The following is a 27,849-nucleotide window of genomic DNA, read 5'->3' as shown; positions in this document are numbered from 1 at the left end:
TTACAGCAGGCACAGACTCCAAAGTGGCAAAAGACCCTCAAAGACATCAGCAATGTCATGGGTGGCTGGCATTTGAAACTGATCATGTGAAAATGCAGCATTTTCAGCAATTAGGACATCCCTACTGACAAAGACTTTCTTCGTGCGTGGGTCATACAAGCGATAGCCCTTGCTCTCCGAACTGTAGCCAATAAATATGCATTTTACAGCCTTGTCATCAAGCTTCCCATGAAGCTCTTTCAGAGCATGTGCATAGGCTATGCAACCAAACACTTGAAAGTAGTCTACTTTGGGTTTCTTGCCATACCAAGCTTTGAACGGTGTGATTGTCTTCAGTGCCTTAGTGGGTGCATAATTCAACACATGAATTGCATACTAAAGGCCTTCTAGCCAAAATTTATGAGGTAGCCCCTTGCTTTTTAGCTTACAATGAGTCATCTCCATAAGAGTTTGATTCTTCCTTTCAGCAACACCATTTTGCTGAGTCATTCTAACAGTGGCTTGATGCATAATGCCACGATCAAGCAAATATGTCTCAAAAGCACAAGACATGTACTCCCCCCCTCTATCTGTGCGAAGTGTCTGCACTTTTGAATCAGTTTCAGCTTCAAGCTTTGCAACAAGTTATTTGAAATGCATGAGCACATCAAATTTTGCCTTCAGCCCATATACCCATGTATACCGAGACTAGTCATCAATAAATGTAACAAAGTATTGATGACCTCCAAGTGCACATGTCCTCATGGGACCACAAACATCAAAGTGAATAAGCTGCATTTTTCGGACAGCACGCATTGCACCATCCTTTTTGAAGGCAAATCTATGCATCTTGCCCAAAATACATCCCTCACATGCATGAGGAGGTGGAGTCTCCACTAGAGGTAATGCATCTACCATATGACATCTCTGAAGGGTCATCAAACTCCCAAAGCTCATGTGTCCATAGCGGACGTGCCATAGCTCCGCATTTCGTATAGCGGGCGAAAGAGTAGTAACGTCTAAGAGATTGTCTGTCATATGTATCCAACAAAAATAGACCTTTATACAGGGTGCGGGACAGCCTAAGTGCATAATCCATCTCTCTGTCTCTAACAATGCATTTGTCATCCTCAAAGATGACCTGAAAGCCATGCTTATTAAAAGCAGAGATAGACAACAAGTTCTTTGTAATGCCAGGTGAAAAACAAGAGATCTAAAAGCATGAAATCACAACCATCTGCAACAGTAATAGTGACTATACCAATGCCACATATACCATAACTGTTGTTGTTCACACATGTAACACGCTTCCCAGCAGAGGCTGAATGCAAAGAGATAAACAAACACTTCCTGGAAGTGATGTGCTTTGACGCCCCACTGTCAAAATACCATGTTCGCGGCGTTTTAGCCGCATTAAATGCTGAATCAACCATTGAAGAATCATAACTGCATGTGAGAAATGCATAGTCCTCCTCTACAAAGTTGGCTAAAGTATCATCATCAGTAGATTTGTTGGCTGATGTTTCTTGGACAACCAAACTGGAGTTCTTTTTCTTCTCTTTGACCAATCTCTTTCTACATTCATCGATATAGTGACCGGGCTTCTTGCAACAATGGCATTTCCCCTTCTTTTTAGTCTTTTTTGTGTCTTGGACAACCTTATTTGGTGGCTTTCCAGCATCACCCTTTTGCTGATTTTTTACATTTTTGTTGACTTTTCCTTTGCCTTTGAACTTGGAAAGCCTAGCCACATCACCTGAACACAATACCACATTCTTCCGAGTATGTTCCTCTTGCAACAAGAGACCTTCCAACTCCACAAATGTAAGGGGCTACTAGCCCCCTCTCAAAGACAACATCAAAGAGGTGTGGAAACCAAGATATGACTTTGGAAGAGAGTTCAGTGTGATGTTTACCAATTTAGCATCCTGAATGACCTCATCAACATTGAGTAGCTGCTCACGCAAATCCTATATGTGAGTAAGGTTTTCTGTCATGCTATCACCTTCATCCACGGTCACATTTGCCAACTCTCTACGGAGATAGGATATCCTAGTCTCATTGCATGCTGCAAACATACGCTCAAATACATCCCATGCTGATTTTGAGGTCTTACAAGACCAAATGTGTGGAATAATTGCCATTTTCATAGACAAGGCAATCAAAGAAAGTGTCTGTGCATCTTTTGAGTTCCATTTTCTCTAATCCTTGGTAGGAGGGAGAGGAGAGGCAGTAGCAGTAGTAGCACCAATAGCACCAGCAACTTGTCCTCGAGCATTACGTTGAGATGTTTGAGGTGCAAGACCTCCTGGTCGCTGAAAATCACCTGTAACATAGTCCCACAAGTCCTTCGCCACAAGAAGGTTACAAGCCATAAAACTCCACAGTGGGTAGTTTGAGCCATCAAGTTTGTCCTCCTGAGTGAGGACACCAAGGATATTGCTCTGATCAGTATTTCCCTAATGTGCCATGCTGTCAATGATAGACAAAAATCTGCAACCAAATACTTCAATGTTGAAGTATAGAGTATACTTCTCAAAGTACCAAAATCACCCACAGGATTAAGAAACAAGTACCAAATTGTCACTCAAATGCCAAAGTGTGCACAATGCCACCCACATCAGCACTCAGTCAATAAATTATAGCACTATACTGTTGTACCACACCCACCACAAAATGTGTGCCTACAAAAGTACAAAATATAGCGACTTAATGCTCATTCTTACCAAATTTTAATGAATTTTCCCAAAATTCTCTGCTACTATACTGCTTCTTGCTTGCCTTAGAGTGCGTGTCGGGCAAAAGCCTCAGATTTCTTTCTAAAATTTCAAAGAAATTGAAGAAATTTGTACCTTACAATTGGAATTTCTGCAAAAATGCCACCTTGGGATGCGTGTCAACAGTGAACAGCAGTTGAAATCTGCCTCGTGATGTATGCCAGATCCAAAAATTTAAAAAGCCCCAAATTTTCCCCTGTTGCAAACAGAGAATGTGCAGGTGTGCAGGTGTGAGAGAGTGAGAGTGAGGAGCTGATTTAGGTGTACCAACAATGTGTTGGTACACAAAGAATAAAATGTATTTATACTTAGGGCCCGTAAGGGTGCATTCACATGTACAACATAATACACGTGTAAAATACACGGAGGTGAATAAAGGACCTTTACATCCCAACAACCTCCCACTTAAAGGTCCGGAGTGAACCTTTAACCAACTCCCACTAGTCGTATGCAATGCTCATGCTGAGCCTTGCCTAGACTTTTAGTGAGAACATCTGCAGGGTTGTCCTGTGTTTTGATCTTGGTCAATGTGATTAGACCATCCTCCAGAATCTGTCTGATAAAGTGATATGGCACATCAATATGCTTTGTGCGTGAATGATACATGGCATTTTTAGCCAGATACACAACACTCTGGCTATCACATCCCAACACTGGAGTACTTATAGACATGCCGAGATCCTCTGCAAGTCTGCTCAACCATATAGCTTCCTTAGAAGCTTCAGTAGCTGATATGTATTCAGCTTCAGTAGTACTCAGTGCTACGATGTTCTGCAACCTGGAGCACCAAGAGACGGCCCCTCCAGCAACTGTATAGACATACCCGCTAGTGGACCTGCGAGTGTCTAAGTCACCTACCATGTCTGCATCACAATAATGCAAAGAGGGGTCATACCTATGTGGCTGCGTTCTTAGGCGTGTAGACCTGCGTACCCAATGATCTACATTCTCAGGAATCGGATCTACATCTGGAGGCATGTTATTTTCAGCATTTATTGGCTGCTGTAAGCCATTTTCAGCATGCTGTACAGCACCTCCATTTTCATTTCCAACACCTGCATTTTCATAATCAGCAAGTCTATCTTGCTGTCCATGACCTCCCTGTGCTTCTATTTGCTGTCCATCATCATTTGGCTCAAAGATAACCGGCTGATCATCAGTTTCAGCCTGTGGTACAGCACCATGAGGCTCATCATATGAAGTAATAGGTGGCTGCAAATTCTGAAATTTGACCTTTTTCGTGTCTTCATCAGAGGCTAAAGTACTTTTCAGCAACTTTGCCACATTAAACATAACATTACGGCTGCAAACAATTTTCTTAGACTGAGGTAGCCACACTCTATAGCCAAATTCACCCTCATCAACATAGCCCATGAAAATGCCTTTGGTGGATTTCGGGTCAAGTTTATTCCTCAGCTCATTTCTAACATGCACAAAAGCATCATAGCCAAATATTCGTAAATGGTCATATGAGGCTAGTTTGCCAAACCAAACCTCCTCAGGGATGCCATTATTTAAGGACCTGTTTGGAGAGTGGTTGCAAATGTGAACCGCGGTTTTAAGTGCCTCTCCCCAAAATTCATGAGGGAGATTAGCAGTGGACAGCATGCACCGCACTCTCTCACATAGGGTCCTATTGTATCTTTCAGCCACACCATTTGAAGAAGGGCTATAAGGGGCTATAAGCTCCCTCTTGATTCCATGCAAGTCACAAAAGGACTTAAATTCATTAGATGTGAACTCACCCCCATTATCAGTTCTCAAGCATTTCAGCTTTCTACCTGTCTGAGTGGTCACAAATGCATGAAAAGTTTTGAAAACAGTAAACACTTCACTTTTCTTTTTCAACAAATAAACCCAAATCTTCCTGGAACAATCATCAATAAAAGAGGCAAAGTATGCAGCACCACCGAATGATTTCACAGGCATGCTACATACATCCGAATGCACTAAGTCCAAGACATTTAACTTACGGGAGACACCAGAGTAAAAGGAAAATTTCATTTGCTTTCCAAACTGATAGTCATTACAAAAATCAAGTTTAGAGCCTTTTCCATCAACCCTCTTCAAAGAGGTAAGGACATCAAGTCCTTTCTGGCTCACATGGCCTAATCTCTTATGCCATAACTCCAAATGACAACCAATTTCAGCAACTGCAAGAAACTTGCCATTCAAAGCTTTACAGTGCAGACAATACAAAGTGCCCTTCTTGGTTCCTTTAGCTATCAGCATGGAATCCCTTTTTAATTTCCACAAACCACCACCAAACAGGGTGGTGTAACCATGCAAGTCAAGCTGTCCAACAGATAGTAAACTCTTCTTGATGCTAGGCACATATCTAACATCTTTCAACACAAGTTCTTGCCCATTATCCAAAGACAAGTGTATGGTGTCAATCCCATCAATGCTGCAAGCATGATTATTTCCAAGGTAAACCTTGCCATAACAGCCTGCATCAAAAGTAGCAAAGCACTCCAAGCATGGAGTCACATGGAAAGAGGCACCAGAGTCTACAATCCAAGTCTGAGTGACACCATCATCAACTGACAAAAGTGCATCAATCACATCAACCTTGGTGATCTGCATATCTTGTATGTGACATACAAGGGCATCATAATCCACTGCACATAATACATCAGCCTCTGCATGCGAGAGCTCCTCTATGACAACACTGGAGGCCACATTGGCCTTTTCCTTGCCTTTGCCTGCCTCAGATGCATCTTGTCTTTTCCCGTGTCATGCATTCTTCTTTCTCTCTTGTTCCTTCTTGTAATATCTGCAATCAGGCTTCTTGTGGCCCTTCCGACCACACTGATAGCATGTAACATCACTCTTTTTTTTTCCTTTGCTCAGACTTGGACTCATCTAGCCGCATATTCATCAACTTGCGCATTAAATGCACCTGATTAACGGGTGTGGTGATCTCATAGGTAGTCTTCAACTTCTCCCATATTGCATGACCAGTGTCTAAACCCTTAATGTCTGTCAAAATGTCATCAGTGACACCCATCTTTATATAAGCCACAGCCTTTTTATTGACTTTGGCCCAATCTACCTCAGACATTTGTGTGGGTTTATCCTTCTGCAAAGCATCCTCACAATCCTTTAAGAACAATATGCCCTGCATACGATCTTTCCAAAGATCAAAACCCTGACCATCAAACCGTTTGATTTCCATCAAACTCTTAATGTCAGAACTGGAAGAAGTTGCAGCCATTTTTATCACAAACACAAGTGTAAGTGCACTATTCTGCAAGAGCACAAGCTGAACCAGCAAATATATTGCTGTTCTTGCCCAACCAGCAATAATCCTTTGCTGTTTTTACATAAACCAGCCACCGCACAGACAAATAATGCAGAAATTTATCAAATTCTGCATAAAATCCCAAATTTCCAAGTCCAAATGTGTGCAAATGTCAGCCAAACTAACTCAGCTGAGCAAAATTACATCAATACATGAAAAACCCCAATTTTTATTGGTCCAATGCCAAGAAATTTTACTCGGATGAGCAAAATTCCAACAAATTTGGCAAAATCCCCAAATTAATTGAGGTTAATGCGCACAATGTCTGCAATTTCTGACATAGATGTCACTGTCGAGCATAAATAGCATCAAATCTGGGAAAAGCCCCAAATTTCTAGGCTCAAATTTGCACAAATCTGAAAACTGTGCTTCCACACGCAAACCCCTGTCAGCAAGGGGCTGCTTGCAGGAAATTAAAAAAAATGAAGGAAAAATGCCTGAAAAAAGTGACGAATCTGCTGCCGTTGACCAGCCGCCTGCTGTCATGACCTGGAAACTGCCGCCTGATGTCACGGAAGCTGTCGCCAGCCTATCGCCTGCTGTCGCCTGATCAAACACGACCTGTCCTGCTGCCGCCTGATGAAAAACGACCTGTCCTGCTTCCGCCTGATCAAAAACGACCTATCCTTGCCTGCCAGGTCAAAAACAACCTGTCGCTTGACTAAATCTGCTGTCGCCTATCAAAAACGACCTGTCCTGCTACCACCAGGTCAAAAAACGACCTGTCCTACTGCCACCAGGTCAAAAAACGACCTATCCTTGCCTGCCAGGTCAAAAACGACTTGTCGCCTGACTGAATCTGCTGTTGCCTATCAAAAACGACATGTCCTGCTGCCGCCAGGTCAAAAAACGACCTGTCCTCGCCTGCCAGGTCAAAAACGACTTGTCGCCTGACTGAATCTGCTGTCGCCTGTCAAAAACGACCTGTCCTCACCTGCCAGGTCAAAAACGACCTGTTGATTTCGCGCAAGCGAAACACTGGATATGTCTCACCCGGACTCCGAGGAGCGCGAGCACCTTAGCCGAAGCTCTGATACCAGTTGTTGGAGAGCACGGGTAGCGGAAGCGTGAAGATTTGCAACAGGGGAAAATGTGCAGGTGTGCAGGTGAGAGAGTGACGAGCTGATTTAGGTGATTTAGGTGTACCAACAATGTGAGAGTGACGAGCTGATTTAGGTGTACCAACAATGTGTTGGTACACAAAGAATAAAATGTATTTATACTTAGGGCCCGTAAGGGTGCATTCACATGTACAACATAATACATGTGTAAAATACACGGAGGTGAATAAAGGACCTTTACATCCCAACAAGCTGGTACTACTGCATTTGCTGCCAAGACAGGCCACCCTGCTGGTGACCTGCTCTGCTAATGTGACTTCGAGCTGCTGATGTCATCATTCAACACATATTCATCTGTTTCTGCTGCCAAACACACCACCTTAATGCCACCCAATCATTAGAGCTGTACTGATCAGCTGACATCATCGTCCATCCAGCTGGGTTCAGGATCCATTCAAGTATGACACACTGTGATGCCCACTGCTTCAGCCACCTCTATCCTGGTCCTAGAGACACAGAGGTTGGAGCCCCTCTGATTGCATCATGTATTATCATTCATGCATTCTCATTCAGCATTCTATAGATTGTGTTCTCTGTGTTGTCATACACTTTGCATTTTGTGTTTGCCACACAATTTCATTACATGGTATCAGATTAAAGGTGCTCTAAAAGCTAAAGATCCTTACCCATCTTGAAGAGCAAAGCTTGGCCTTCCAGAACGCAAGAATACCTTCTTAGATTTCTTCTGCATTGTCACCAAAGCATTCTCCCTCAGAGCCTAGACCATGGATGAAAGAGATTGGTATTCTCAATTGACTTCCTCAGAGCCAATGACATCGGCTCTAAGGGATTGTTGATACTCTTGATCCAAAATATATATGCTTACTTGTGAGGAATACGAGCTGGTCCTGAGGCACACACTCTTGATCCACCTCATGCAATGCCTTCAATATACGAGTCCACTGAGCAAACTTACAACGTGGAGGATCTTGCACATCAACTACAGATCCACATTGGTGCAGATCACGAACCCCCTACTAAAAGAGAACAAAGCAATTTGGAAAACATGAGCTGTCCATGTCAATCATTTCACCAAACATAGTGCACGGTACATACGATACAACTTTTACAAGTCCTTTCATTCCCCCCTCTAAACCGCAAATCATGGGTGAAAGGTATCATAAGGGTCCAAACCCATACCAGTATGTAAATGCAAGAAGAGGTGATTACAGAAGAAAGAGGTCAAGTAATGCCTTTACGTCACATGATTATTCCAATTAATTATTACTTTTGATGCTTCATCTTCATTCAATCAAACTCACTCTTTACAATTTAATTTCCACCTGTCCCACCCATGTCACAAATCTGTTTGCTTCTGCTGCATACACCAACTGATACATCCACAATTCACCACATTGGGGTACCACACCATCAGGCACGTAACTCATAGGTCATATTCCTATCCCTCAGTTGGGGGGTGTCAATGCTAGAATTGTGGGAGTTCCACTCCCCAACCAAGCCCTGATAGGGACCTACACTTAGGGTTTCCCACCCACGCATATCAAGCCCTCATGTCAATGCTACAATTGTGGGAGTTCCACTCCTAAACCAAGCCCTGATGGGAACCTACATGCAAGTTATCCCACCCATGGGTATCAAGCCCCTCACATCCCTTCCTTCTCATAGGTGGCCAATTGATCAATCACCTCCTTTGGGCAAACACCTAGAATCATCATATGTTACACACTTCGATGCTGCATAAAGCACCAATCACCCATATGTTTATTCTATGCCACCCATTTATCCGAATCCTCACACAACCATCCATACATTTGTATCGACCAAGAATGTGTTTAGTGATAAGACTCATTTCAATAGGTCTAACTTTACAACTTCAATAAATTTGATGTGACATGTCTTGGATTCACAAAGCTTGTAGGACCTTATTCAAGGGTTAGAACCCCAACTTGACCCCCAATATTTCTCATATGAGGTAGTCCAGTTTTGGAAGAGCAAAAAAGCCATAGCATTGCAAGCTCATGCGACGTCTTATCCTTGAGTTTCACTCACAACTTGACCAATTTCATCTAGCATCAAATATTTTGGGTACATCTAGTCAATTGCTATGCGGTGCAAGATTGTGCTCAACGTATCAACCTTGAGCACACACTCCAAGTGTTCAAAGCCATTGAGAGGAATGACTCGATTGTCAAGTTTGTTGAGTACCGGCGTCTACTCACACAAATTCACCACAATTGGCCCACCAAAGTCAAATGAGGATCAACTCACTTTATTCATGGACAACCTAAGTATCTCAATTCTATGCAATAAATTATCTTAAATCCCCAATTACCACCTTCTATGGATGTGAATACCAACTTTTGCATTTCACAAGGTTGTTCGATTAGGTTCACAAGAAAACCCATCTGCCATATTGAAAGGGGGCCTTGACTTCCACCACACTAAACGGGAAGCAAGGGGGTGAGAAGAACAACAAAAAGATCCATTCAAGTAGTGAGGAACAAAGTAGCTTCCCTCCAAGATTGACACCAAGTTGGAAAAATGTCATCAGAGAAATAAGAACATCAATGTTGCCAAAAGTTTGGCCATTTCGACGACAAGTATTGATCAAAAGCCAAGGGAAATCCACCCAAAACCTAACCCACTTTCCTATCTAGGAACTTGAGCTATAAAGAAAAGGTACTTCTACCCATTCTCCAGACTCAAGAGGGGTCATCCTCCAATACCTACACCTTATCCACAACAATAAGGTGCTCATACTGATCAATGTAGGCATTGCTCATCACATGGCTTTAGGATCACCTCCTTAGCCACCCCCCACTACACTTGGATTGTCATCTAATTGGTCCACCAACCCTACGGTGGACTTTGGTACTAATGTGCTTTTGGGGCTGGTTTAAAGAGACTTAATTATGGGTTAATGAAAACCCTAAATTTCGTGGCTCAACAATTAGCACCAATTTCGATCCGCTTTTTAATTTCTTAGCATTTCAATCTTTTGGTTTTCCTACAGTTTTGGTGGAAGCTTTCTTGTCTACATGATATGCTTCCTAAAAAGTATGTGCAATGTCTTAGGGTTATTATATGTTTATGCATTTTAGTTATCAAAGAATAATGAGTATATTCTTATTTCAAATGATGGCTCAATAGGGTCATCCAATGGCAAATCTTTCCTTGAAGTATTTACAACCTTTTCTTGTAGATGTGAATGTCTATGTATTTTCATCCCTTCATATATAGAAAATATTAGAAAACCAAATTGTGTATATCTGCACATGTATGATCGCTCAATAGGGTTATCCAATGGCAAATCTTTCCTTGAAGTATTTACAACCTTTTCTTGTAGATGTGAATGTCTATGTATTTTCATCCCTTCATATATAGAAAATATTAGAAAACCAAATTGTGTATATCTGCACATGTGCATGCGAGAGAGAGAGAGAGAGAGAGAGAGAGAGAGAGAGAGAGAGAGAGAGAGAGAGAGCTGTAGGTAACGGGGGGGAGAGAGAGCGGAGATGTCGTATCGTCTGGCCGTCGCCCGCGCCGCAGGCCTGTCGTCTGCGGCTGCATCTGACGACTGTCTGACCATCGCCCGCAGGCCCGTCGTCTGCGTCAGGCTCTGAAGCCCTGTCGGCTGCGGCTGCCTCTGACGCCCCGTCGCTTGCTTCTGACGCCCTTTGCTTGCCTCTGAGAGAGAGAGAGAGAGAGAGAGAGAGAGAGAGAGAGAGAGAGAGAGAGAGAGAGAGGTCTGCTTCCCCTCGTTGCCCCCTGCGCACTGCCCTGCCCTGCGTGTCGCCCTGCCCTGCCCTGTCCTACGCGCCGCCTTGCCCTGCACGTCGCCTGGTCCCTTTCCCCAGGGCATCGCAGGTTCGACTGGACCCTGCGTGCAGCTGGACCCTGCAAAACGACCATGCGCAGGATCGACCTGACCTGACCTGTGTACTCCTGTACACACACACACACACACACAGAGACGCCTGAACGAGTGCATGCCTGTTCGCCTGTGGTCCCCTGCTCTACGTCCGCGTGCAGAGCTAAGGCAGCCGAGAGCGAGAGAGAGAGGATCGCCTAGACATGCGCGCCGCCTGGAGACCCATCTGACGACTGCCGCTTGACGACTTCTTCAGAGAGAAGACAGCAGTATGGCTGGCCTAGATATGGATTTTCTAGACCGGACGGTGGCAACCCTTGGCCCTGATTCCGATACAGAGGAGCCGGAGGATATGGTGCCGTGCACGGAGGAGATGCCTCCGGGTTTTGAACTGCCGCCTGCGGGCAAACGCTCCAAGCATACTTCTGACGAACCAATGGGTCCTCAGGAACGTTCCTATGCGCAGGTTGCCTCTGATCCTGTGGATTCGCAAGAGATTGACTGGGAGCATTTGCTGGACTTTGCCAATACTCTGCTTGGCGATTATGTCCAGCATAATAATGAAACTTTTTCTGATGCGGGAACTGATGATGTGCTGGAAGCCACGATGGACCCAAATCAGTCTTGCGGTCCTTCTCGGTGTTTTATGACCGTGCCGTTATACTTTTCTTCACTGGCAGGATCCCAGTGCTTTCACATATTCGCAAGTGGATGCACCATTTATTGCAAGGGGAGTGTGTTGAGGAGATCTTCCTTGGACCTCGCGGCTTTTATGAGGTGCTGTTGAAATCGGAAACACATCGAGCTGAGCTCCTATCCAAGTTGCCATTATTCTTTGATCGCCGGTTGGTCCATGCTATACCATGGCGCCCTATGGGCGACTTCCAACGTCTGCTTCAACGAGAATGCCCGGTGTGGGTGGAAGTGGAAAATTGTCCGGCGGTCTATTGGCCATTGTTGAAGGATGCGATGGCAGTTGTGGGAACAGTGCTGGTTCCCCCAAGCCTCAGGGCTATGAATCGAAACCGTTTATGCATGTTATGGGACACAGCCAGGAAAAGGCCTGCGTGGCTTCGCCTCAATTGTTCTGGCATGTATCCTTTGCATTTTCGCTTGAAATGGGGCAACTTTGCAGGACACTGCTTTTCATGTGGTAAATTGGGGCATTTTATGAACGAATGCCCTGAAAGGCAACCGTCTTCCGAGGATGCGCAGGTTGTGCTGCCTAAGGATGACATGGTGCTTGATGCCCCGACACAAGAGGCCCTTCAGCCACCTAATGTCATGGATAAAGGCAAACAACAGGTCCTGGGTTTGGATTCCCGTACCACTGATTGGATTGAGGCACGTCAAAAAAAAGGTAAAAAGTTGGATGCAGGCCTGGCCTAATGCTTCACAGGATTCCATGCGCATGTATATGCGCAGGAAAGAAATGTTCACTTCACAGCAGGCTACGCGTACTATGGCCCCGTCTGCCCCCCGTAATCAGTCTACAAGGAAAGTCTATACAGACGGTCCCAAGGGCCCACCTGCTAAGCTGGCGTTTGATACAAAAGGTAATGTGATTACACCCTGGGATCGGCGTTATCCCCGCCCCACTCCCAAGGCAGTGGATTTTCCTTCTACCTCTAAAGCAGGTCGCCAGAATTCGTTTGCAGTATTGGTTGATTTTCTGGATGAGGGTGTCCTGGATGCTCTCGCGGAAAAGGTGAAATCGAGGCAACAGGCGCCTTGTTCCTGACTTCCTTTTTTTGAAGATATATGAAGATAGCCACGTGGAATGTGCGAGGCATTTGCTCTCGCCATAAGCAACATGCCATGTGGACTGTCTTGCATGAGAACTAGTGGGATGTATTGTGTGCAGTTGAGCACAAAAGTCACGGTGAAGTAGGAAAAGTTGTGGATTGTCATGGATTCCGTCTGTTTTATGCAGGGACACATGCTACGCACTATTCGGGCATGCTGATGATTGTCCATGAGAAATACTAGCCTGTTCTTGTTAAAAATGATGTGCAGGGCCGCTTTCTGGTAATCGAAGTCTTATTTGAAGGAGAGATTTTATGGTTGCTGGGCCTCTATGCTCCGAATGATCCCGCATCCCGACGGGATCTTTGGTCGACTTTGCAGGGCTCCATGTCACTTGGCCGAAGGGGGTTTTTGATGGGAGATTTCAATATGTGTGTTGACTCTCTCAGTCCACTTCAGGGCATTCGGTAATGGATACGCCGGAAAGCCGGGTGTGGAATTCCTTTGCTTTGCGCGTACTTAAGCAAGATCTTTGGTCGTGGCTTCACCCTTCTTTTTCAGGGTTTACTTTTCATTCCGCACAATATGCAACTACTTGGTCGCGGTTGGACCGAATGTATATCATGTAGGGGGATGATTTTCTTCCCGAGATACTGGAAATGAAGGTCTTGCAGCAATATGCGTTGTCGGACCATTTCCCCCTTCAGCTTGAGATGCGGACACAACCTATTGCACCTTTTTTGCAGTTGCTGGATAGGCTCCCTTTACGTTTCAACTCCTCTTATTTGAAGCATCCAATTTTTCAAGGCTATATGCAGCAATTGATTGAGAGGTTCTTATTGGACTTCGCCTCTGAGGGCTTGGCTTCATTTGCACGGCTGCTCTCTAATGTGCAGCGGGTTGCTCGGCGGTATGGGATTCATCATGCCTCTCTTTGTCGGCGACGTCGACATGCAGCAAAGGACTTACTGGCTTTGGTCCGTTCCTTGCTCGTGGATTCCCGAGATGATGATTTTCTGCTGTCACTGGAAAGGCGTTTGGCCCATCTTATTCAAGTGTTTCAGTTGAAATCTTATCAGTAGGCCAAGCTGCATAACTTGACTGACACATTGCAAGATAGTGCCTGCCAGTCTCATAAGTTCTTTCACGCCTTGCATGCTTCTTCGGCTCGCGAAAATATGACTAGACTCCAGGATTCAGAAGGTCGCATGGTCAGTGATCCGCAGACCATTGTCAATATGTGCAGAAATTATTTTATGGAACTTCTTGGTTCTTCTCCCTCGCCTTCTAGCCAGGTTACGCATGCCCGCTCGGTCTTCTATCATATGGTCCACCAGCAGGTTCCACTTGATATGCAAGCCACTTTGGAGGCGGATATTTGCGAGGAGGAGGTTATGGATGTTTTGTTGCACCTGCCTAAGGATAAAAGTCCTGGTTGGGATGGTCTCACTAATGAATTCTTTGAGAACTCGGCCACGCAGTTGGTGAAGCCATTGGCGGTCATGTTTCAGCAGGTTTGGGAAACAGGGGTCATGCCTTCCTCATGGAAAGAAGGCCTTATCAAACTGATTCCAAAGGTCCCTTCACCGTCAATGCTGCAACACTGGAGACCAATTTCTTTGATGGGCTCGATGTATAAAATCTTCTCCAAAGTGCTGGCGAATCGGCTTCACAAGCACCTTCCAGCTATTGTGCATCCTCTCCAATATGGTTTCATTAAGGGCCGCAACATTCTGCATAATATCTTAAATGTGCAAATGGCTATTGACTATGCGCGGCACTCCAGTCAGGAAGTGGTATTGATTCAATTGGACTTGGAAAAGGCGTTTGACTATGTGGACTGGTCTTTCATTGCAGATCTCATGTCTGCTATGGGCTTTTTGGATGTCCCGATTGATCTACACCATTAGTGCTGCGGCTTCTTCGAGAGTTATGCTCAATGGTGGGGTTACAGAGCCATTTGTCCTTGCACGCTCGGTCAGACAGGGTTGCCCTTTGAGTCCTCTCTTCTTTGCCCTGGCGACTCACCCGGTCCTTTCAATGTTATCCTCAATGGCGGCTTCTGCTCAGCTTGCAGGATTGTCTCTTCCTTTGGGCAGCACTTCATTAGCCAATCTTTGGCTGATGACACCTTTATGATTTTGCGGGCGGACAGGGACAACATTCGAAAGGCATTAGATGTTTGGACGCTCTTTGGTCAGGCCTCTGGTCTTCGCATCAATGCCTTTAAGTCAGCCATTCTCAGTTGCACGAAGCCTGATTTACAGTCATTAGGTTGGCAGGGCCAGGTGGTTTCCCGTGGCTCCATTGTCAGGCATCTTGGATACCCATTGGGAGTGGATGTACGACCAAAAGTACCTACTGGAGTGGATTTCACAAAAACTGGCGGCGAAGCTTATGTATTGGAAGTCGCAAGCGTGGCCATTCCATGTCCGCCTCAAAGTGGCTCAGACAATTATGCTACCAATGCTAACGTATTTTCTGCCATTGCTGCCGTGGACGCCTACTACTTTGAAGGCTCTCACTCATCCCATTCGTTTCATGCTATGGAAGAAGGATTCACTGCAGGCAGGCATTTTGTGGATTTCATGGTCACATACATGTACCCTGAACGCATGGGTGGTGGAGCTATTTTGGATGCAGAAACTCATATGCTGGCTCTTCGTTGGTCTCTTTTTCGTGCCATGTGTGTGGATCATCACCCGTGGACCATCATAGCCTTCTTGAGCACAGCGGGCTACGCCATGGTAACACACGACTTCGGGCCTCCTGGTGGCATGTCCTTAATGCTGACTCTCGATTTTCCAGTCTCTTTTCCTCTTTGTTACTGCACTTGGTCGGCTCTTGGAAAGTGGTGCTCCAAAAGGCCCGTTGGCATCCAGTGGGGGACTGCTTGCAGACTAACTCCTTTCAGTTGGAATTGTTGGTAGTATCGAGATTACTTTCATGGGAAGACAAACATCAGCTCAGACCGAGATTTAACTGCATGGCCCGTTTAGGTGTGACTTCGATTGCGGATGCTACTCTTCCCACTCGCAATGTCCTCGCATCGTTTCGGACTGCTAGGAGACTTTTCACGATCCCCATGGATACCGTGGTTTATGGGGAAAGCTTTTGTCGGAGCTTCAGGGTAGGCAACCCTTTCCTGCCCTGGCTGTGAATCGTCCTTGGCAGGACTGGGACCTTGTAGGCCGGTTGAGTCTGGAAAAGGCCTCTACTAATCAGGTGTATCATCTTCTCATTCAAGATTACCAATGGCTGGGGGTGAAAGCTAATACTGTTTGGGGACTGCGGAAATCGTTGTCATGGTGGCAGGCAACGCTGATGGAGGGCTGGCTGAATAAGGCACCTTTCAAATGCAAGGTCTTTCTTTGGCGGGTAATGATTGGTGGTCTTCCTCTTGCCTCGGCCCTTTCCAAGTGTCGAATCTCCAATGGCAATTGTTTCTTCTGTACCACTACTGCAGAATCGGCCCGACATCATTTTCTTTCTTGCCCGCTCACCAAGAATATCTGGTCACTCTTGTCGCAAATCTGGCGCGTAGTGGTGGGGTCCTCACTAACTCCTTTCGATTGGGTTTTTGTGCGCCCAAAGTACCCCACACCGCCACAGTTATATATGAAGATCTTATTTCACTTTTTCAGATACTGGGGATGCTGGCACATTTGGACCACGCACAATGCTTTTCTCTTTGATTCGGCCTCTAATGTACCGAGACATATTGCCAGGCTTAAAGGGCTCTTGCATTGGCAGCTAGATCTCATCCGGCACTCTGACTTGCTCCCTCGGGAGGATTTGCATCCCTGGCATATGGCAATTGCCTCTGGGTCGTTGCCATGATTGGTGTAACCTTTTTAGTGCATTAGTACGGGGATTTCCCACACGTTGGCCTAGGGCCCTCGTGTCTCTTGTAATCATGTAATCATGTAATCTTGTACCTTTTTTCCGTAATTAATACAATTACCTTTTACGAAAAAAAAAAAGATTGGCACACTACAGTTTCTTCTACCTCCCTTTAGCCACTCTGCTTCCTTTGTACCTTCATCATGACTATGCACGATGGCCTAGAGCCATTCTGCATTTTGTAATCATGTAATCTTGTATTTTTTTCGTAATTAATACAAATATCTTTTACAGAAAAAAAAAAGAGGTTGGCATTCAGTAGTTTCTTCTTCCTCTCTGCCGTGACTCTTGTATTTTTCATGTAATTAATACAAATTACTCATTACAGACAGAGAGAGAGAGAGAGAGAGAGAGAGAGAGAGAGAGAGAGAGAGAGAGAGAATCTCTTACTATTCAAGCACTTCAGCAAGTTTTCTCTTTCCTGCTATCACACTTCTGACTTTTGTGGGTTATGTTTTTTAGCAATGGTGAACATGGGGTTTTCCATGCTAGCTAGACAACCTCTTGTACATATGATTATTCTTTAATTTCAGATCCTTTACAGAGAGAGAGAGAGAGAGAGAGAGAGAGACTAACTTTTTTCTGTACTTGAAATGGTGCCAGCCAATTGCTTACTTCTGAGCTTCAAAATCACCTGCATACAATTCTTTATGACATCAAGGTGAAACATAGCCTATTAGTAATTAAGAGATTAGTGCTTAGCTACCAGTGTCTCAATGAGTCAGAGAACCATAAATTTTCATATTTAACACTAAGCAGGTGGAAGTTGGACATGAAATATTAGACACAGTTACGTCATCATGTCTGATAGTTTCAGCACACATGCTTCCTTCAGTGAACTCTTTTACTGACAGTGAAAGAGTTCATTGTGACAGTTGGGACACATAACCCTCTTCACAAAGAGCTCAAAGAGACATTGTGGTGTGGATTTGAGGGGAATGGCTTGTTCTGTGGCCCCAAAGGTGGTCAAATAGAGGATTGAAAAAATCTTAAGGTGTTAGTATTGTGGCAAGGATCAGAGATGAACTCTAAGTTGAAGGCTCAAAGCATATGAAAACTGGTCTTTATTGTTGCACATTCGTTACCTAATCTTAGGTATCCAACCCAAGAGTAGACGGTATGTGCTTACAACTACATCAACAACTGAATGGTGGATAAAAACCAGCTGGTTGCAGGTAACAAGTTCTCTGAGAAAGGTATTTAACTCTATATTTATCTTTGGGTTTTAATAACAAAATCGGAAACATGACTTCAGAATCAAGGAACAGGACAATCTAAACAGGAACATCTTCTCCTGATTAAGGAGAGAATAAGGAAGCAGAATAATGAAACCCATAATAAGAGAATTCTCAAAGCTTTGAGTTAGATGATAATTGGCCTCTCCTCTGCTTTCACAACTGTTAAACCGACACTATAACCTTGATCAGTAAGCTCGTTAGGAGATGGCTTGTTTGCTGGAATGTGTGCCAGTGATATTACAGATTTGAGAGCATTGTATCACTGTTCCTCTGGTTGATACTGTGTAAAGCCATTTCAACTCCAGAAAAAGCCTCCAAGCTGGGGATAGGGAGAGGTAATGGGTTACACCCTAGCATCAGTGCCATGGAGCTCGTTGCACATTACTGCTCCAAATCAAGAACAATGCTCAAAGTCCTTTTACAAAAAAACTTTTGTCACTTTTGTCCTTGAATTTGGTTTAAGTTGACAAAGCTGAACTAGCTGTGACAACCATCAAGTCCACGAAAACACTTACTCCACCCTCACACTTACCCCTCTGGCTAGGACAATTTGACTGTGTGCAACATCACTACATTGAAGAAAAGATATTCACTTAGGCCACCAGTAGGCCCAAAGTGAAACAAAGAGAGCTTCATTTGAAGCACAACCACAATTTCCATCATAGGAGTAGCAAATGTGATCATGCTTGCTGGAGTATTGTCAGGCGGATTCTAAGTGCGGTAACCACCAGTTGGAATAGAGGCTAAAGAAGAAAAGTGCCAAAAATGCAAAAATGACCTGCTGTTCCTTACATATCTGCATCTTTTAAGGGGGATTTTGTAGGTGTTAATGCTAGATGTTTTGTTGGTGGTTGGAAGTTCCTATAAGATTTGGCCTTTAGGCCAAAACATAATCAGAGTGAGGCATTTTTAAGTCCCTGGCTTTAACATGACTTTCATGCTCTTTTGACACCTAAGCACCCTAATAGACCGAAATATTAGATACTTAAAACAATGATGATACCAAAAGGTCCACTCTTGGAGTTATGTGCTGCTAAGTGCTTTTCAATGTTGCTTTCTGCTTCTTTGCAAATCGGAGAGAGAATCTTAAACTTAAATTCTTAAAACAGTGTTTGATCAATGAAAAGCTCTCATAATCAAGGAGTTCTTCTGTTGAAGTCCTGGTGCGAATTCTCACTCTTGGAAAATATTAGAAAGCACCATTTGCAACAGCAAGATGCCCCAAAATGCTGTCATCCTGTACAGACAAGATTGATATATATGGAGGTACCCCATAGCAGACAAGATTGATATTATGGAGGTACCCCATAACAGACAATCTTTTTCCTGAATTTACTGGTAGATACAGTGCCAGACTATATTTCCAATAATATTTATTTCCATGAACTACGTGCTGGGTTTTGTGGACTAGTTAGACTACCAAGGTTCACAGATTATCCTAGGCTCTTGACCCAGAGCACAGTTTGTTACAGTCAATACTTATTAATATGTATTGACTTGTACAGCCAAACATGTCTGTCATATGTGGTGTTCCATCTGCTGCAAATCCAGATTTGTTCTTAATGATAATAAGAGGGCTGCATGCCATCCTGTCTCAGAAGCTGACATAGCTGCTGGATGAGACCATTCTAGCCAGAAAGGAGCAGCATGGAATATCGAAGCAGCATCAACTACTAGAGCCTGAAACTCCTATCTTAAGGAAAGGTCTAAAATCTAGTAGCATCCTCCTTTGTGGTTTTCCTTTATTGTCATTGTAAAGACTACAATGGATTATCCAAGACCAAGACAAGAAACATCAGGGTATGAACCTTAAGGAGCTTACCATATTTCAAACCTTACAATATTAAAAGACTATCAGAAACAAGTACAATCAGTTACTTGTTTATGTCGATCAACCAACATACGTACGAATCTCCAGTGCAGCTCACCTACAGTCACAAAAATGGGAGATAGTAGACAGCATCAATACTGAACTGACTAACTGAAGCTTTATCTTTATTAAATCCCATTGCAATCTATACCTGCACTTACTTTTATTGTACCGCACAAAAAAGTAAGAGCCCCTAGCAAGAACTTCATAACTGTAGTGGCATTCTGCCTCGCTATCATCAAAAGCAGAGCTACAACCAAATGGACTATTCTGTCTCTCACAGGGTGAAACAGCTGCATGTATGCGTGCTTCACTTTGCAGCTTTGAGGCGTGTCTCACTGTTTGCGAGTCTGCAACACCATTACAGGTCTTTTGAATTCATGATCTCTAATGCAACTTTCTTATCTCACAAACAGCAAAGTTTTGGCCTTGAAGAGGTGTAAACTAGTGATGATATATCTGGCTTTCAATAACTAAGATAACATTCCAAAGTTCTGATGATTATAAATTTCATGCCATGCCATGCTTTAAAAATGTATAACAGATAGTTTGGATTGGTCACACAGATTTACTATATTTACATTTTCGGAAGAAAAGATGGATACATTGAGTAAATTATCATGAATGCTCTTAATTGGAACTGTTGTAGGCTTGTGCTAATAAAGAAGCAGACATACCGCATGCTTGCAACCTGATCCATCCTTATCCTATTCTATGGTGTGCTAGTGAAGAACATGTGACATGTGAACTGCATGCGCACAACCTATGCTGTCTGCATCCCTCCATGGTGTTTCATGCATCCATGTCAGTAACATCTGCCACATACAACTTGATTTCATTCATCCATGTTTTTAATGTCTCCGACATACAACTTGATTTCAGTAGCACATCTGCTGCCAAGGGAGAACTTCTATACCCATGTTTGGCCACCTAGTTACTCCCTGTCTGGATTCAACACCAAGAAATAAATTATTCCAGGTCAAAATTTATAAAGAAACAATATGAAAGGACTTGGATAAACTGTGACATGAACCAGCTCCCTTTGATCATGAACTTATCAGAAGATTTTGAGACTACACTCATACGTACTTATCTTCTGCTTCTCCACTAATACTGGGAGCTCCTTATGGACCACCTAATGGAGAGCCGTGTTTTGAGGTACTTACCTGGTTTTTGTCTCATTATCAAGATTCAGATTACAGGCACTTTTGGGGATATAGTTTACGGTTCCTTGGGCTAGATTCAAGTCCTTCTCCTGGACTGACCATTGGTTACAGACATATTATATGATTGCCGCTATCACATATACCTAATTTTAAAGCTTTCCGAGAGGATATGAATGATTGAGAGATCTGCAACGTTGATTTTAGGCTTGACATGGTGTAGATGCATCTACTTACAGGAGGCAGCAGAAGCAGTCAGATTTATGATATCTTTAGCAAACTTTATTTGTCCAGCAGATCTCATAGATTCAGTAACAGCATGATGATCAGCACCAACATCCTCTGCAAAATCAGCACACTGGGCTGCAACTAATGCAGCAGCTGAGGCCAAAGCCTAGCTTTGCATCTCTTTCATTTGATGCTGAAGCTGCTGTTCTAGCTGTAACAGCAGCTATCGCTGCAGCTACACTTGCAACAGACAAGGCTGCTTGCAATCGAGCATTTTGTGTTATGAATTTCTGTTTTCTTCGGCCTTTGAACCAGTTTTTGAATGATGCAGTTTTGACCAGATTTCTCAGGCACTCCAAATGCTTCTCCAACTGCAGAATCAAGAACAAGTTGTGATTGTTGTCAATATTTCTTTTAAAGAATAGAATGAAGAGGATGAGTCACTTTGTAGTATATACCAGCATGTGGATAAAGCTGATCCCACAAGCAAAGAGAGCTTGTATACTCACCCATGATTTTAGATGGAAGCAACTACCCGCTTTCATGAAAACAAAAGGTTGTTCTTGTCTCATCCACAGCCAAGTCTGAGTGCCAAGTTTACCATGAACCATTATTAGCCAATCAGCACTTGAAATTGTTAGAAAAGAAATGTGTTTGGATGTGTAATTGTGTTGAGAGAGAAAGAAAGTTATTTTTAACCTCTAGGAGAGGCGAAATGAGCTTGTGAGACGAAAATAAATACACCTGAAATTCAAGGAACTATCATGTTTCCTAGGTAGAGTAAAGAATATAAAACTTTTTTTTAAAAACATCTAGCTACAAAACAATGGACAAGTGGAGCCTAGAAGAGACAAAAACTAGGGTAGATACATCTGAAATCCAAGGAACCCTGGCAGTGGCACTTCTACTCTTCCAAGAGCAGACAACCCTATAAGAGGACCAACAGGGGTAGTTCAACCCGCCAACAAGGTCCCACAAATCTTGCAAGTCCAAAATATGCCACATAAGATTTGACCAAGTGATGAAATTTGACCCATTGAAGCAAGTCTTGTCACTAAATGCATTCTTGGCTGTGGCAGAAGAATGGAAGGAGGAATGATGTGTTAGATGTGTGGGCTGTGTTGGGTAGACAGGCCCGGTACTATATGTAGCACCAAGGTGCTTGGCATGGTCACTTGTGGTGGTTGACCCATCGAAGGTGGTAAAGCATGATAGAGGGTGAATAGCCCATTAGGCATAGGCATTTGGGCAAATTGTATATCCATCTGAGTAATCTTTGGGGCTTCAAAGTTCATATGCATGGGTTGGATACCCTTGTGTGTAGGTCCCCAATGGTGCTTGCGTTGGAGGATGGACTGCCACCACCATCGCACCTCAAACCCCAGCTGAGAGATAGGTACCACCCAACAATTCACCCATATTGACAGCTCTATTGCTATTGTTCCTGTAATATCCCTGGCTCGCATAGGAAACCCCCCCCCCCCCCCCCCCCCCCCAAATTATTATTAAAGATAATTGAATTTTTTTAATTACCCTCCCTCCCCGTCGTCACCGAACAGGTGGCGGGGGGGAGGAGAAAGGAGGCGACGTGGAGGACGGAGGAGGCACATGCAACGTGGACGATGGAGAAGACGATGAAGAGGATGATAATGACAATGGATGGGGAGGCCACATGGCCTATCACCCCTCCCTAACCTTCTCAACCAGTCCATTGTAGCACCGCCATGCAGACGGCAACACCACCACCACTCCACCCCACCTCTTCCGCTATATACCCCCCCCGGCTGCCAACTGAGGAGAGGAATGGGACGTCATTGGGCACAGCACAGAGAGAGAGAGAGAGAGAGAGAGAGAGAGAGAGAGAACCTTCTAGAAGGTTCCTCCTTCTTTTCCCCTCCTTAGAGGGTGACCACACGCACTTGTTCTTCCCCCCCTTTTCCCAAGAGGTTGTCCACAAGCCTAATTTCCACCAAATTGGCCCCCGCTATTTGAGAAAGAGGCGGTTGAAGTCTTGTGGGGATCGCATTTAAAGTGAGGAAGATCGAGAATGGCCCCCAAGCAAAGAATTTCAAGTGCGCGGGCGCGGGGGGGGGGGGGAGAAATCCTACAACCAGCAACGAAGCTTTGGGTGAGGGTATCACTATCAATCCAACTATGGTAACGGTCATAAGTAATAAATCTCAAATTGATAGATGCTTGCTTGATTCCCGCTTGCGATACGCTAGGGTCCGAACTTCACCACGTGAGAATAGTTAGTTGAAAAAGATAAGCTTCGTCTCGATTATTCGAAGGATTGAGTTTCCCAGATGCATGTATCAAGAGAAGTTAATTGCATTTAGATGCTCTGCGATAAATTCATAAACAGCATATTAGGCTTCTAAGCATTGTCGTCTTCCCGTCCTTGCAATCGTAGGTGTGTTTTCATCACTTTGAAGGTATATGTTGCAAATTGCACACCTAATGGATTGCAAGGCAAGTAGCCTAGAAATTCATTCTCGAAACTCTAAGATATTTGCCCAAGCTCTTGCTAATAACATGAACTGATAACTCATATTTAATAGATTGGGATCTTGAGGATGTGCGTAGTTAGCACAAACAACGATCATAAGGATTAAAACTAAGATGCCTTGAGATCCATCCAATAGCTACTATGTTTATCAATCCTATTCGGGGTTGGGCTAGATGTAAACAACAACTCCAGGTCTCAAAGGCCAATAGAGAACTCAAGGATTAGGAAACCCTAAGCCAAAGGAAAGACCGATACTTTTATACTTGTTGGGAAGAATGTTGGGTTGACAGTCAATAAAACTTGGATCTTGTATAGTTGTATGAGAGTCTAACTTATACCTTAGCTGAAGTGTTAAGTAAAATTTTGCAAGGTATTGCTCTTAGATCCCAAGGGGAAGAGCGAATATGCAATGGAAATGTAATCGCGTCTATTCTTGCATTGTTGGAAAAAATACAATTGGTTTCGTTGGTTGTTCAAACATGCTTTTACATTCAACTGATTGTTGAAATTGTTGTTTGGATGATTATTCCAAGTGCTTGTGATTTATAGTAAATTCATGGCAAGGGTCTGTGATAACAAGTTTCCATGGGGATAAAGGAATGTTTTCTGCAAGATGATATTAGGGCTGAATGCCTTGTTTGTGCTTAAATCTTAAATGATTTAATTAAGGAAATGATATTTTGCACGGGTGGATCACTTCCAAGATCGCACTGCGGATCAACCCGAGAAGGGCACTGCTCAATTCATGGGCCGAAGGTCGAGTGGTGAAAGGGTCAACCACGGAAATGGTGTTTCACTCCTAGGCAGCTTGTGGGTCACGTGGAACTTTGGACACCTCTTGCCAAGTCCAGAACGGAGTTGAAGACTGCCGTGGCTCCAATGTCTATGCCATTGGAAGATCCTATTCTAGATAAAGGATGGAAATTATGGTGCCATGTGATTTGGACCAAGTACATCTGCAGGGCAGAAGGGATATATAATTTCTCCTATATGGGCAAGAGACAAAGATTAACTTGAAGATAAGTTAAGGAACTTATTTGTAAAAAGGACTGCCTGCTCTGTTTTCGTGTCCGTGGTATAAGATACGTGAACAAACCCTGTTCCCTAAAATGCTTAATTAAGGAAGCTGATTTTAAATGTCACTCATAAATGTGATAGGACCTAATTAAATAACTAAAGAATGCTTACTGAGGGAAGTGGGTGGGTGGAACCCCCGATGCGTCCGTCCTATGGCAGGGTGGTCTCAAAGAACTCGGAGGCTTCTCATAAGGTTTTATCAACGTCCAACCCTTAGAAATCGTTAGGTTAGAACCTCGATTCATGTCGTTTTAGGGGACCGGAATGGGACTATGCCCTACGGGTAGAGAGGTCAAGCGGCGCATCTCTCTCGTTTCCCATTCTCTTTGAACCAAGTGCAACATGGATCTGCTCCGACTTGGGTATCTCTTCGTAAGGTAGGATGTCCAAGACCCAACACTAGAATGCTGTCAGGAGACCTTAACCACTAGGAACCCGGATTTCAGGTCGATCTCAGTGGGTTCAGCCACCATGAACGTTCCGTTGCGAGGCGGACTCCAGAAACCCCAGGCAACAAACCCCGTAACATTCCATGGGAGTGCTGAGCGACATCGCCTAGATTTGTCTCTCGATGGACTGCTAAAAACGTGCCTAGACAACCAATAGGCGGGCACGTTACAGTTGGTATCAGAGCGAAACTTTGTAATGAGATGTGATTGATTAATGTATGGTTCATAGACATATCCTAAACAGAATAACCTAAGTGGTATGGTTTAATTGTCAAGCACCTTCTGCACCCACGAATGCTGAAATGCAAGAGAAGAAATTCCTTCTCAAGCAAATTAAAGCATCCGAGTTTGGTGGAAAAGAAATAGACAAGAGGCGGAGATATGGATTGAGTCGATGAATGATTATTTCTGTGTTGCGGGGACTGCTTCTGCCAATCAAGCAATGATAGGCAAACTTAAGTTAGTTGGCCAGGCTCGGATATGGTGAAAGCAATGGTGCAAAGATCAAGGTATTTTTGAAGCCGCTGTCACTTGGGCTCCAGCTGAAAAATGTTGTACGCGGACGATACCTTCTGCCAACCTACCAGACTTTAAGGATGAATGAATTCTTCAAGCTAAAGCAGTTGAACTTAACCTTGAAAGCCTACTACTCAAAGTTTATAACCCTACTAAAATACGGACCACCTATGGATATTGCATAGCAAGTATCCAAGTTTTGCCATGGCCTGAACACTCCTTTGAACCACCATCTTGAAGCAATGCGTCCAATGGACTTGCAAGATGCATTACTTCGGGCAAAGCCAATCATCCAAGTACTTAAATCGGGCAATTGTGACAAAGATGATTCCCAAGATCAGGACAAGAAATGCCACACGTGCGGAGAGATAGGACACATACGTAGGAGATGTCCCAACTGCCGATACTTCCACTACAATGAGCTAGGGCACGTCCAAGCAAACTACCCTGACTTAAGTACGGAAGACATTGAGCCTCCAAGGAAATGAAGCCACACAGGTGCAGTCTATGGATATATAGAGGAATCAGATGAAGACGAAGACCTAGAACCCACTACACCTCTTCAGGTTAATTAGGAATCCTAGAAAAATTTTAGCAACATGTAATACATGTATTGGAATAAACCTTACTCTTGTAGCTACAGATAACCCGAGTAATATGAGTTGCATTAATTTTGAGCTTAGAACTTACGAGTGATTAGTGATACTTTAGCAAGGAATGACAATTATAACTTGCAATGAATTTCTCTTAAGTTGTTTCTTCTCAGCTAATATAGATTGAGTCTTACCAGAATGTCAAAGCTTGGGAGTATGCCTTAGTATTACAAGCAAAGCCGAGCATCCATGGATCTCAGTCTAGATCTAAAAAGAGGACAATTCAGAAACAGAGCTTCCGAGATAAAGGACCACTTTGGTGTGCTAAAAGGATCCTAGGGCAATTCGGTCTAAGGGGGAAAATCCTACCTAAGACAACCAAGAATCTTGTGACCCCAAGTGATAAAGCTGTGCCTTGTTTCTATTACAAGGAGTTAAGGTCATTCAAAAGGGAATGTCCAAAGCACCCTAAACATCGATGCTCATAGTGCCACAACATTGGACATATCCACGTCAATTGCCCCAACAAGACTTACAGGACTTGAACTTGCAAGAAATGAGGTTATACAAGCTTCAGCGATCCAGAGCTTACCAGGATAATTATCAAATACTTAGGAAAAACCTAGAAGATATCCATGAGATGTAAGTACAATAAAATCTTGTAATCCAGACTCGGATATATCAAATACAATAAGTTATTGTTTCAAAAGATTGCATGCTTATTATAAGTGGTTAGAGTGTCGCAACAAATGTGTAACGAGTTCTAACCCACAGGTTTCAGAACAAAATCCCCAGTTCTTCCGAGATGAGGACATCTCGAGTTTTCTAAGGGGGAGAGGATGTAATATCCCCGGCCCGCATAGGAACCACCCCCCCTAATTATTATTAAAGATAATTGAATTTTTTTTATTATCCTCCCCCCCTGTCGTCATCGAACAGGTGGCGGGGGGGAGGAAGAAGGAGGCGACGTGGAGGAGGAAGGAGGCAACGTGGCGACCTGGACGATAGAGAAGACCATGAAGAGGATGATAATGACAATGGAGGGGGAGGCCACGTGGCCTATCACCCCTCCCTAACCTTCTCGACCAATCTGCTACAGCACCGCCATGCAGACGGCAACACCACCACCACTCCACCCCACCTCTTCTGCTATAAAACCCCCCCCTTTGTTGCCGACTGAGAAGAGGAACGGGACATCGTTGGGCATGACAGACACACATAGAGAGAGAGAGAGAGAGAGAGAGAGAGAGAGAACCTTCTAGAAGGTTCCTCCTTCTTTTCCCCTCCTTAGAGGGTGACCACACGCACTTGCTTCCCCCACCTTCTCCTACAAGGTTGTCCGCAAGCCTAATTTCCCCCCAATTGGCCCCTGCTATTTGAGAAAGAGGCGGCTAAGTATTGTGGGGATCGCATTTAAAGCAAGAAAGATCGAGAATGACCCCCAAGCAAAGAATGGGGGGGGGGGGGGGGGTCCTACAACCAGTGCAACGAAGCTTCGAGCGAGGGTATCACTATCAATCCAACTACAGTAACGCTCATAAGTA

The 27,849-nt window shown here is 44.0% G+C and overlaps 1 pseudogene across 1 annotated transcript in view; it reads right to left on the bottom strand.

The window, feature by feature from the left end:
• The window catches only part of LOC148031740 (uncharacterized), a 132,854-nt pseudogene that overhangs the window by 40,350 nt on the left and 64,655 nt on the right, over positions 1 to 27,849 (bottom strand). Inside the window, exons 3-7 of the transcript XR_015691942.1 lie at positions 21,671 to 21,745; positions 21,171 to 21,532; positions 19,932 to 20,120; positions 19,779 to 19,828; positions 17,239 to 17,296 (exon numbers count right to left, since the gene is read on the bottom strand). The product of XR_015691942.1 is annotated as an uncharacterized LOC148031740 (transcript). The remainder of the gene's footprint in view (positions 1 to 17,238; positions 17,297 to 19,778; positions 19,829 to 19,931; positions 20,121 to 21,170; positions 21,533 to 21,670; positions 21,746 to 27,849) is intronic.

The sequence above is a fragment of the Lygodium microphyllum genome, chromosome 9 (assembly GCF_053477565.2).
Source record: "Lygodium microphyllum isolate KBCC chromosome 9, Lygodium_microphyllum_v1.1.10, whole genome shotgun sequence".
In the NCBI taxonomy this organism is placed as follows: Eukaryota; Viridiplantae; Streptophyta; class Polypodiopsida; order Schizaeales; family Lygodiaceae; genus Lygodium; species Lygodium microphyllum.
This window is presented reverse-complemented; position numbering and strand designations above follow the sequence as displayed.